At 48.0% G+C, this 10,361-nt stretch overlaps 1 protein-coding gene across 1 annotated transcript in view; it reads left to right on the top strand.

The window, feature by feature from the left end:
• The first annotated feature begins 1,398 nt into the window (after window positions 1-1,398).
• Window positions 1,399-10,361, top strand: part of INSC (INSC spindle orientation adaptor protein) — a 132,097-nt gene continuing 123,134 nt past the window's right edge. The window contains exon 1 of the mRNA XM_069553662.1: window positions 1,399-1,620. The gene's annotated coding sequence lies outside the window, so the exon portion shown is untranslated. The remainder of the gene's footprint in view (window positions 1,621-10,361) is intronic.

Genomic DNA, 10,361 nt, shown 5'->3' with positions numbered 1-10,361 from the left:
GATCCTCTGGAGGAGGGCGTGACTACTCACTCCAATATTCTTGCCTGGAGAATCCCATGGACAGAGGAGCCTGGCGGGATACAGTCCATAGGGGCTACAGCCCACAGGATCGCACAGAGTTGGACACAACTGAAGCGACTTAGCACGCATGCACCCGCGATCTACCAGAAATGGACTCAACGATCCAGGAAATCGCCCATTTGAGGAAGTCTGTGGCTCCAGTGCTAATGCATAGCCAGGCCAATGGCTGGGGCTCCAAGCCCTGTCCCCAGGCCCTGAGACAGCCTTTGCTGAGATAGGAATTGAAGCGCCTCTCAAGGGTCTAAGGAGTAGAATCAGGCTGTCTCCAATGGACGGAAGCTGTGGTCAACGCTTGCTGTCTGAGGAGGATGACAGAGCACCTGCAGAGCCTGGGGTCCCCAGAGAGCTGAGGGGGTGGAGCTAAAGTCTGGAGCTGCAATGTGTCAATGGCCATGGAGCAACTGTCATTTTTATCCAGGGCCTGAAAAAGGGAACAGGGATATTAGTATCAAGGAAGAGAGACTGAGATGGAACCTCAGTGTGGTCATTGTGTCATAGAGACAGAGCTGGTTTTCCTGTCCTTGAACACAAAGGTGTGAGCATATTGACACAGTTGCACATGAGCGATTTAGGTTAGATGCCAAGGAGAACTTCCTGCCAATAAGTGGGTTCAAAATTGGGAACAGTGCCCTGGGGAGGCTAGGGTCTGCTGTTCCTTGGTGACCCCCACTCCTCTCCAAAGTGGGTAGAGTTGGCCTACCCCGCCCCCCTTCCCAGCCCCTGGGGGATTCATGACAGGATGGAGAGAGTTGGATGGAATGACTTTGCAGCTTCCTTTCAGTTCAAGAATGTGACATTCCTGAGCTTTTGGGTAGGAATCAGCCTTCTTTCTAGACTTAGCCATCTGACACTAGGTCTGGAGGGGAAGTCTGCCGTGTCCCCAAGTTAAAAGGAGCCTGTGCAACCATCTTCTGTCCTTTTTGGCAGGTCGGCAAACTTAGGGGAGTGACTTAGGTTCCAAAGGGAAGCACCTGCAGTAAATAAACCAAGTGGCCTTCCAGGCATCTGGGGGGCTGCTCAAAGTTCAGAGCTCCCTCCGCAGAGCATGTGAACCGCACCCAAACCCCTCCTCGTTTTGTTTCAGCTCCAATGCATTCCTTTCCCTCTCCAGATGTTGGCATGTGGGGCACATGTGGGCACCCCCGCCGGGGCGGCACCGAGGCTCCCGGGTGCTTACCAGTTCTGACTCGGCCCCAGCCCCGGGTGAGCCAGGTCTCTAATTAGACCTGACCACGTCCCCATTCCAGCGCGCCCCACAGTCCAGAGCGCGAGGTTTGCGCTGCCAGGGGCCCAAAATAGCCTCGGGCCGGCAGAGACTACGCGGGACACGGGCTTGGCAGCGAGCGCGCCTTTGCCGGAGGTCCTGCGGCAGCGGCCCGGAGCGCGGGCGGGGGCAGAGCGGGGCGGGGGCGCGGGGCCGCGGGCGGCCCTCGGGCTGGGCCACCGGGCGGGTCACTCGCTCGCAGCCTGCGGATCCCCAGCTGCGCCTCCGCCGCCGGCCTGGCCGCTGCTCACAGGCGCTCTCACTCGCCGGAGTCAGTAAGTAGACGGCGCTCCCCGCGCTGGATTCTGTGCCCAGCCTGGTAGGGGCAGAGCCTTCTTGTGATTATTTGGATAGTATGTGTCGGTGTGAGTGTGAGTGCTCGTGAGTGCAAGCGAGCTCCAAAGGGAGGGAGTGTGTCTGGGCCGGCATGTGAGCATATGGAAGTTTCTAGCATGCGTCTTAGGGTGTGACCGTGGGTGACAGCGTGTGCCTCTCTGTGCTTGTGGCCTTATGTGTGCGTGGACCTGGAGTGTGTCCGCAGGTGGCACACGCTGTCCTGTGTGGACTGGGTCAGTACTCTTGGAAGTGCAGGCTCAAGTGTGTATGGCAGCCAGGCTCCGCGGGGCTGAGCGAATGTGTGGATGGCTGGATGCCTGTGAGTGAGCAGATGAAGGCAGGGGCGGAGGATAAGGAGTGTTATCTGAACTCAGACTTTCTAGGGTGACCCGACTTGTCCCCAGCTGGGGTGTCTTCTCTGTGGGTCACGCTGCTTTGGTTTCTTAGGACTCCGAGCAGGGCAGGAGCTCAGCACCAGCATCAGAGAGAATGAGGTTCAAAGCCAGCTGTGGAGACAGCCCCAGGGTCATGTCGGAAGGAGACAGGAGCACCAGGGCATGAGCAGACCACTCACCTACAAACACTCACAAGGCAGCCACATGCTCACAGCTGCTCATGTGCGCAGGTCTTCCTGCCACTCACATCACTCACATGTGCTGCATCTCAGGACAGCCGTGCGAACACTCATGTGCTTTCAGCATGTACACCTAGCAATAGTAACACATACCCAACAGGTATCTCCATGTGTAAAACACATGTGTGCAAACTGGGTCACCCCAGTCTCAGCCTCTACAGTCCCTCTAGCCTCCATGTGGCACCTTGGACAAGTCTAAGAAACTGGGTAGGAAATATCTCAAGTCAGGGGCTTTGGCTGGGGGGTGAGGGCAGATGACACTTTCTCTTCCTTAGTGTTTATGGTTTGGTCTAAGGAGTGCCTGAGTTCTCATCCCACCAGCTGCTTCTTATGCAGGGGAGCAGACGGGCTGCAGCCATTTCCTGAGAATGTGCTGGAACCTAGCTTTCCCTGGCCTGGTCCTCCACCTGACCCTTGAGGGTGGTTTAATACGGGCAGGCTGTGGTCAGTTGGGCAGCCTCTTGCAGAGTGAAGCTGATGGGGAAGGAGGTCTGTGTGCCTTCCTAGCCTTCTTGTTTGTGGGAGTCCCCAGCCACCTTAAAACTCAGGAAAAGACTCTGGAAAACTGAAGTACCCACCATGAGTCCTAGGCTGGTTCCCCAGTTTTTAATTCATCAGATACATACAACTAACAGTCAGAATTTTAGAGCAACAATTAGGACTCACAGGGCATCAAAGGCAGCCCTATTAAGTTAACATAGTTCCAACTTAAAGAAGAGAATTCAGACAAGTACAAAAATGGTAATAGTAACAGCCGCTATTATTTGAATCTGTAATACATGCTTCATTTCCTTTTCACAACAACCTTATTAGCTTCATAGTCCCCTCCCACCTTGTTTTCTCTAACAAGGAAATCGAGGCTTAGAGTGCTCAAGAGATTTCTACAGGTCTGTGTGACTCTTGAGCTCATGACATAATGTATATGTTTCCCTTCTTACACTGGCTGCCAGGAAGCTCTTAGTTCATCATATTTGCTTCATCCTAGTAAGTGTATTCATTGGAACCCTGGCTTTGACTTTTAATTTCTGCTTTAATAACTTTATACTACACCCATCTTTAACTGTAAACTCCTACATCCTTTGTAGAGAGAGATCAGAATAAATAAATGAACAATCAACAATTAAGCATTTTATTGGTCTCTGAGGATGAGAATCATGCTGCACAGAGTTTTGAGGGACATCTCCAATTTCAAATATTTCATCTGGCTTTCAAACCATATGTTTCAATTTTGGCTTCTATATTTTTGGCTTCTGATTTGTGACCATGTCTTGGGGCTTTTCTTCCTAGTGGCTCTGGGAGAAAATGCCCATCTCTGTGCTGGCTCAGACAATGGGGATTGTTGCGAATGAATTGGGCCATTGATAAAGTCCCCCTCCTTTGACTGCTTCAGCTGCCAGCTTCTCCCTGTCTCAAAAGCAGGAGTGTTTGGGTGCCCAAAGGAGTTTGACCTCTGCCCTCTGCCCGGCCCTGGCCCCATGGCCACCCCGCTCCTTATGTGATCCCGCCTAAGCCCCAGGCCCTGCTGGGAGGTCTGTGTCTCTTGGACCTGAGCTCTGCCTCCCTCGGTGTGGATCACATGGTCTCTGATCCGCGATGGCGTTTCTGGAGCCAGAGCTCAGTATGAGGAATGTGGGCTTTGGAGTATGGAACACACAAAGGGCCTCTCTGCCCCCTTCCCTAGATCTGGGAGACCATAGGCTAGTGCTCACTTATTTTTCTTTTTCCCCATGAGGGTCTCTCCTGTCTGCCACGTGGTCAGAAAGTCATTTGTCACCTCTTATCTGCAAGACAAGTGTGTCACCAGAGTCAGGGCTCCAGGGCAGGGCTCCAGCCACATTGTAAAGTTGGCAAAACTCCTAACTTATTTACTGTAAGACTGCTTCTTTTAGCCGACCTGAGACTATCGGCATTTGGAAAGGGGGGGAGTGGGAGTCAAGGCTTAGCACTAGAGATTACGGAGAAGGGTGCGACAGAAGATGAGATGGTTGGATGGCATCACTGACTCCATGACACGAGTCTGAGCAAACTCAGGGAGATAGTGATGGACAGAGAAGCCTGCGTGTGCTGCAGTTCATGGGGCCGCAAAGAGTCAGAACAACAACAGCAACAGAGATTACTCGATAGGACTCCCGTGGTGGGCTTCAAGGCTTGTGTTGAGCTCTCAATTCTCAGTATGCATTAAATCAGCTGACGCTGGCATCTGTTTCCCACGTTCAAGCTGAAGTCTCCCAGAGGCACTCCCCTTTGTGTGGGAGGAATAGTTGCTAGCCTGGGGCTTTAGGAAGTGTCCGGTGCTGGGTGGTATGCAGGTGGGTTGAGGTGGGTGAGGGGTTTATTCCTTCCCCGGTAAGTGCCGCCTCAAAAAGGTAAGACTTGGTTATATCACGACTGGGAATTTAAGCTAAAACAGGTTTAAAATCCAATAAGAGAGCCTCAGGTGAGGCAGGCAGGACTTCTGTGGGAGAAGGTTTGCTCAGTTACTCATATTCTTTAGTTTATCTAATAAAGGTCAACTCTGTTGTTAGGTTTTTTGCATCTTTTGTTTCAGGAAACGGCCGCAGGGAAACTGAAGCGCAGCAAGGTTAAATGATTAGCCCGAAGGTAGAAACGGCAAACGTTCCATCCCAGGTCTGTCTGATGCCAGAGCCTGTGGTGAAAAGTCTGTGGTCTGTGGTCCTTTGACCATTCCCCAGCTCAAAGACCCTGGAAGCAAGCAAGTCCGGGCCTTTGGACCTACTGGGGGAGAGCTGAAGGCTTGCCTTCTCTGGCTCTAGGACCTGAATATCATTGGTGTCATTAACCTTCCCGGCCTCAGATGGGGACTGCTGCTCTGTGGGAAGCAGGGGTAGGGTGGGGAAGGCCTCCCAGGAGGGTGGGGAACCCCCTGCCAACCCACCACCTCCCTGCCAACCACTCCCTCGGGGTGGTCTCCAGAGGCTTCACTTCTTCCCTGGAGCAATTTCTGTCTTGGGAACTGAGCTTCCACCCAGATACTGTGATCCAGCCAGCCCAGTCTCCCCTCTTCCAGCTGCATGGTGCCCTCAGTGCCAAGCTCTGGGGGAGTCCTGAATCCTCTGAGGACGTCTCTGGGTACACCAGACCTCATTCGGCGTGAGGCAGCGTCTGTAGGCGTCAGCAGTTTGGCTGGGTAATTGTGTATAGTGTTCACTTTCTGCTGGAGAAATGGAGGTTTTGTCTTACAAACCAAATATCCTGGGTTTGGAAACCATGTGAAATGCATGTTGTTTGGAGGTGTGGGCTGCGTTGTGGGTCTGTGTGTGGTGCTGGTTTAAAAGACATGATCAAGGGATAGGCACTTGGCTTGGTGCTGCTTGTTGCCTCTGATGGAGGGTCAGAGGTGGGCTGCATATGCCAGCAATGTGCAGAGAAAAAGAGCATGGGCTTTGCTGTCAGATCTGACTTGGAGCCCATTTTTGAGTCTGTAAGAAGGGGTTCCTTATAACGCAATGGTGATGCTAGAACTGGAAAGTTTATTAAAGCATGGTGTCCGGCATAGAACAGGTGAACTATAAATGACATATTCTTCCTTCTTGTCCCAATTTCCTTCTGGAAAAGAACACTAGGCTGATGGCAAGAGATCCAGATATCAGCTCTAGCTCAGCATCTGGGTATGCTGTTTTATCTTACTCTCTCCAGGCCTCACTTTCCTCATGTGTAAAAAACTAAAAAGAACGTATTTCCCATATTCTTGTGTATTTTTTTGAGGATTGTGAAAGAGACTGAAGTCAGGGGCTCTCTTGGAAGATGCAGAAAAATTTGTCACTCTTGTTCTTGTATCTATGCTGCAGTATTAACTGAGATCCTGTGACGTGCTTGGACCCATGCAGAGCACTGAGCGTGCAGGTGTCAGGAGTTTCCTGGTCCTCAAGTGGCAAGACAGGCTTGTGAACAAACAGTGACAGGCTTCTCTGTGGGACAGGATCATGGCAGGCACTGGTGTATCAGAAGCAGAAGTGTCTGTCACTCCCAACTGGAGCAATCAGGGAGGCCTTCCATGAGGTGAGAATTCCTGGTCTGGCTCTAGAAAGATAATGGGACGATTCCAGGAGGCTAAGAGGAGGGCCAAGAGACCAGCATAGGCTAAGGCACAGAAGCCTTGGCTTGTGTGGTAAAGCTCGGGGGATTTTAGGCAGTGAGGGTACTGGCTAGTGTGATGAGAGAGAGAGAGAGAGTGTCAGGGCTCGCTGACTGTACTGAAGTGTTCGGATTTTTATCATGACAGTTATGAGGTACTTTAAGCACAGGGAGGGTCATGGTTGGACATGGGCTCGCTCGTTCATTCAGCAAATATAAAAATAATTCTATATCACCTTTAATTTTGATATTCAAAGTAGTGAAAATTTGCAAGACTGGTAAAAAAAAGATCCTTTATCTGCATCCTTTAATCAATTACAAGACACTGCATTTACTTCATTTTTTTTCCTTCCTTCTCTGTCTAATAATATAAAATATGTTATTTTACTATTTATGTATATTTCAATTGGGAATTTTCCAGGTGGCTCAGTGGTAAAGAAAATGTCTGCCAATGCAGGAAATACAGGAGACAAGGGTTCCATCCTTGAGTAGGGAAGATCCCCTGGAGGAGGAAATGGCAACTTGCTTCAGTATTCTTGCCTAAGAAATCCTGTGGACAGAGGAGCCTGGCGGGCTACAGTCCATGGGGTCACAAAGGAGTCAGACACGACTGAGACACTGAGCATGCATATTTAAATTATCTGTATAATTTATACTTTATTGTTCATTTCTTATAATGCTATATATTTATGGTTTTATCATGTATATATGAATACATGTAACATATTCATATTTCTGATCAGTTTGAGTAAATTGAAGACATGGTGCCTCTTTGCCCATAAATACTTAAGTGTGTATTTCATTTAAAAAAGGATATTGTCCGACCACAATACAATTATGTTCTAATAATGTCTCTATAGCTCTCCTGTCTTCCTTGCCCTGTACAGGGTCCAACCTATAGACTGCATTTAGTTGTCATGTTTCCTTATTCTCCTTTAATTTAGAGCAATTCCTCTGCTTTATCTTTCTTGATATTTGCGTTTTTGAATGGCACAGGCCAGTCATTATGTTGAGTATCCCTCCGTTTGGACTTATCTAATGGTTTTGCATGACTGGATTCAAGCTATGCATGTTGAGCAGGAGTACCACTAAGGTAAGGTTAGCATACCAGCCAGCACAGGCTGTGGGGACTGTCCCAGTACTGATGATGGGAGCTTTCGTCACTTGCTTGAGGTGATGTTCACCAGTTTCTTCACTGTGCAATTACTGCTTTCCCCTTTGTAATTGATAAGTGACTTATGGAGAGATACTTTGAGGTTATGTAACTATCCTGTTCCGCATAAAATGTTTAGTCACTAATTTCATCATCATTGATACTTTTGAATCCGTCATTTCTTCCATACTTGTTGGCATTTTACTATAGGAAAAATCTTTCCCTTCTCCCTTTCTTTCTCTCTTTCTCTCCCCTTCCTTCCTTCCTTCCGTCTTTCTTTCATTACTATGAACTCATAGATTCTTAATTTATTCAGTGGGTGAATAAATTGTATATTTTATTTTGATGTTCAAACTGTCCCAGATTTAATCAGTGGGAGACTCTGCAAATTGGCTCCTGTTTCTTTCGAATTTCCCCCATCATTCTCTGAGCACTTGCTTACTGTTGCTCTGGCAGGATGTTCCAGGCTCATCTTGTTCTTTCCTTGCTCCAGCCCTGAAATTAGTAATTTCTCCAGGGAGTTCCAGGTCCTTTTAGTGGCGAATGGTATTTAGAACCAAAACCTGGGGCTGCATATGCTCCCTGTTACTCATGTGTTATTGCTTTTATGCCCTCTTAGGAAACAGAGCTAGGGTGTACAGTTATAATAAAAAATAAATCAAATTATTATGTATTTTTAGAAAGAAAAAACCCAAGTGACTGAGAGAGAGTGAATGAGAAGTAGGGGTGCTTTAGATGACTTTCCCAACCCAGGGGACTGAACCTGCATCTCTTGTGTCTCCTGAATTGTAGGCAGACTCCCTATCCACTGAGCCATAGGAGAAGCCCTAATAAAAAATAAAAAAAAATTATTATATATTTTTAGAAAGAAAAAAATGCGAGTGACTGAGATAGAGAATGAGAGGGTAGTATTGCTTTAGGAGGGTAGGCAGGGAGGGACTCTTTGAGCAAGAAGGCAGTATTTAGAAAGACCTACAGTGTGGAATGGATGGATTGGAAGGAGAGAGAGCTTTGAGATTGTTTTATTTATCCAGGCAATAATCATTAGGACCTGAAATAAGTCAGGGTAGAGGGAAGGTAGAATCAGGTAACTGGTTGAATGCAGAAGGTAAGGGGGGTGAAGGAGGGAGGTTGACATTTCCAAGACCTCTCAAACTGAGCATGTGCAAAATGGAAATTGTGCATTCTTGCTTGACACTGTCCTGTTCATACGTGGTCCTCTTCAGGACTGAGCGACTTCACTTCACTTCAGGTATTTCAGATCTTACGAATGGCTCCATCTATATATCTACGTGTGTGAGAGAGCTGGCCGTCATCTTCAATGCTTTTCTCTTTTAAGGCTCATATCCAATCCACCACCAAGTCTGTTGGTGTTCTCTTGAAAATCCCTCTCCAATCTGTCACTTTTGTCTCCATTCCCACCAATATGACCTAGTTAAAGGCACCACTTTCATCTTTCCAGAGTACTGTGAGAGCTTCCTAACTGGTCTACCAATACCCATGCTGGCTTCCTCCAATTTGTTCTCACACAACAGCCAAGTGCACTTCAAAACACAGCTCATGTCATTTCCCTCCTTGAAAGTACTTCAGTTGTTTCCTATTGATCTTAAGCTAAAGACCAACCTTTTCTGTAAGTCCTGCAAAGCCGTGTGTGGCTAAGCCCTGCCTCCACTCCTGCATCCTTCCCAGTTCTCGTTTTCCTCTCTCCTGGCCTTGTCTCAGACCCTTGGGCTCGTCAAGCCTCCTGCCACAGGCCTTTAAATTGGCTGTTTTTTCCGCTTAGAACACTCTTCCTTCATGTCTTCACCTACTGAATTCCTTTTATGTCTCAGCTTTCAGTTGAGCTATCACTTCCATGGCCTCCATGATTAGGTCAAATCCCATTCTACAAAGCTTCACAGTACATGTGCTTCCTTCAAATGTACTGTAGTTGCGATTTTACATTTATTTACAATTATTTCATGGTAATTAATGCTTACTTTTCTTATTTGACGATGAGTTTTGCTCATTGCTTTGTTCTAGCAGTTAGCATGTTACTGACGCCTGCCACAAATATTTATGGGATAAATGAATGAGTAAAATTTTATCAGCCAAGCAATCAGATAGATGGTGGTGCCATTCAGTAGAATAAAAATTCTAAAGAAGAAGTAGATTTGGGGAGGATGATTATAATCCACTTTAGGACATGTTACATTTGAAGTACCTGTCAACCCATGGCTGCCTCCCAAACATCTTACTGTCTTTGGGCAAGCAAACTAGACTGCCGTTCAGGAGCTCTGAGAGGACTGCTGATAGATGGCGTCTAATTCCTGGATGATTTTAAGAAGTTCCTGGATAAAATAGCTAAGTCACATGGCCTCCCTAAGCTGTAACTTACTTTCTGGGTTTGTAGAGGATACAGGAGATCTAAGAGGCCTTCATGTGGTTTTATCTGTCTCCTTGCCTGCTACAAAGGATTTAACAAACATTTATGAAGGCTTCTTGGAGACTGAGAATCACTTGTCTGATTCACATCAGTCAGGAGTTGCCAACCTCCTCGCCATCCCTGAGACTGCACTAGAGACAGGCTGAAAACAGAATTCAGAGATAGGGTCTTGCCAAGCCCAGTGCGGTGTCCTTGCAAAGATGCCAATGGCACCAGGATGGAGAAGACATTCAGTCACTCCGGCCCACCCACTGCTGCATTCCTCACTCACTCATTCTATATACGCTTTGCCTTCACAGTCACCTGCTCACCCACCCACCTATCCATTGCAAACGAGAGTTTATGTTGGGTCTGCAGCAGTGCTCAGGGCTGG

Source organism: Ovis canadensis, chromosome 15, assembly GCF_042477335.2.
Source record: "Ovis canadensis isolate MfBH-ARS-UI-01 breed Bighorn chromosome 15, ARS-UI_OviCan_v2, whole genome shotgun sequence".
Taxonomy (NCBI): Eukaryota; Metazoa; Chordata; class Mammalia; order Artiodactyla; family Bovidae; genus Ovis; species Ovis canadensis.
Note: the sequence above shows the minus strand (reverse complement) of the source record. Positions and strands in the feature narration are given on the sequence as shown.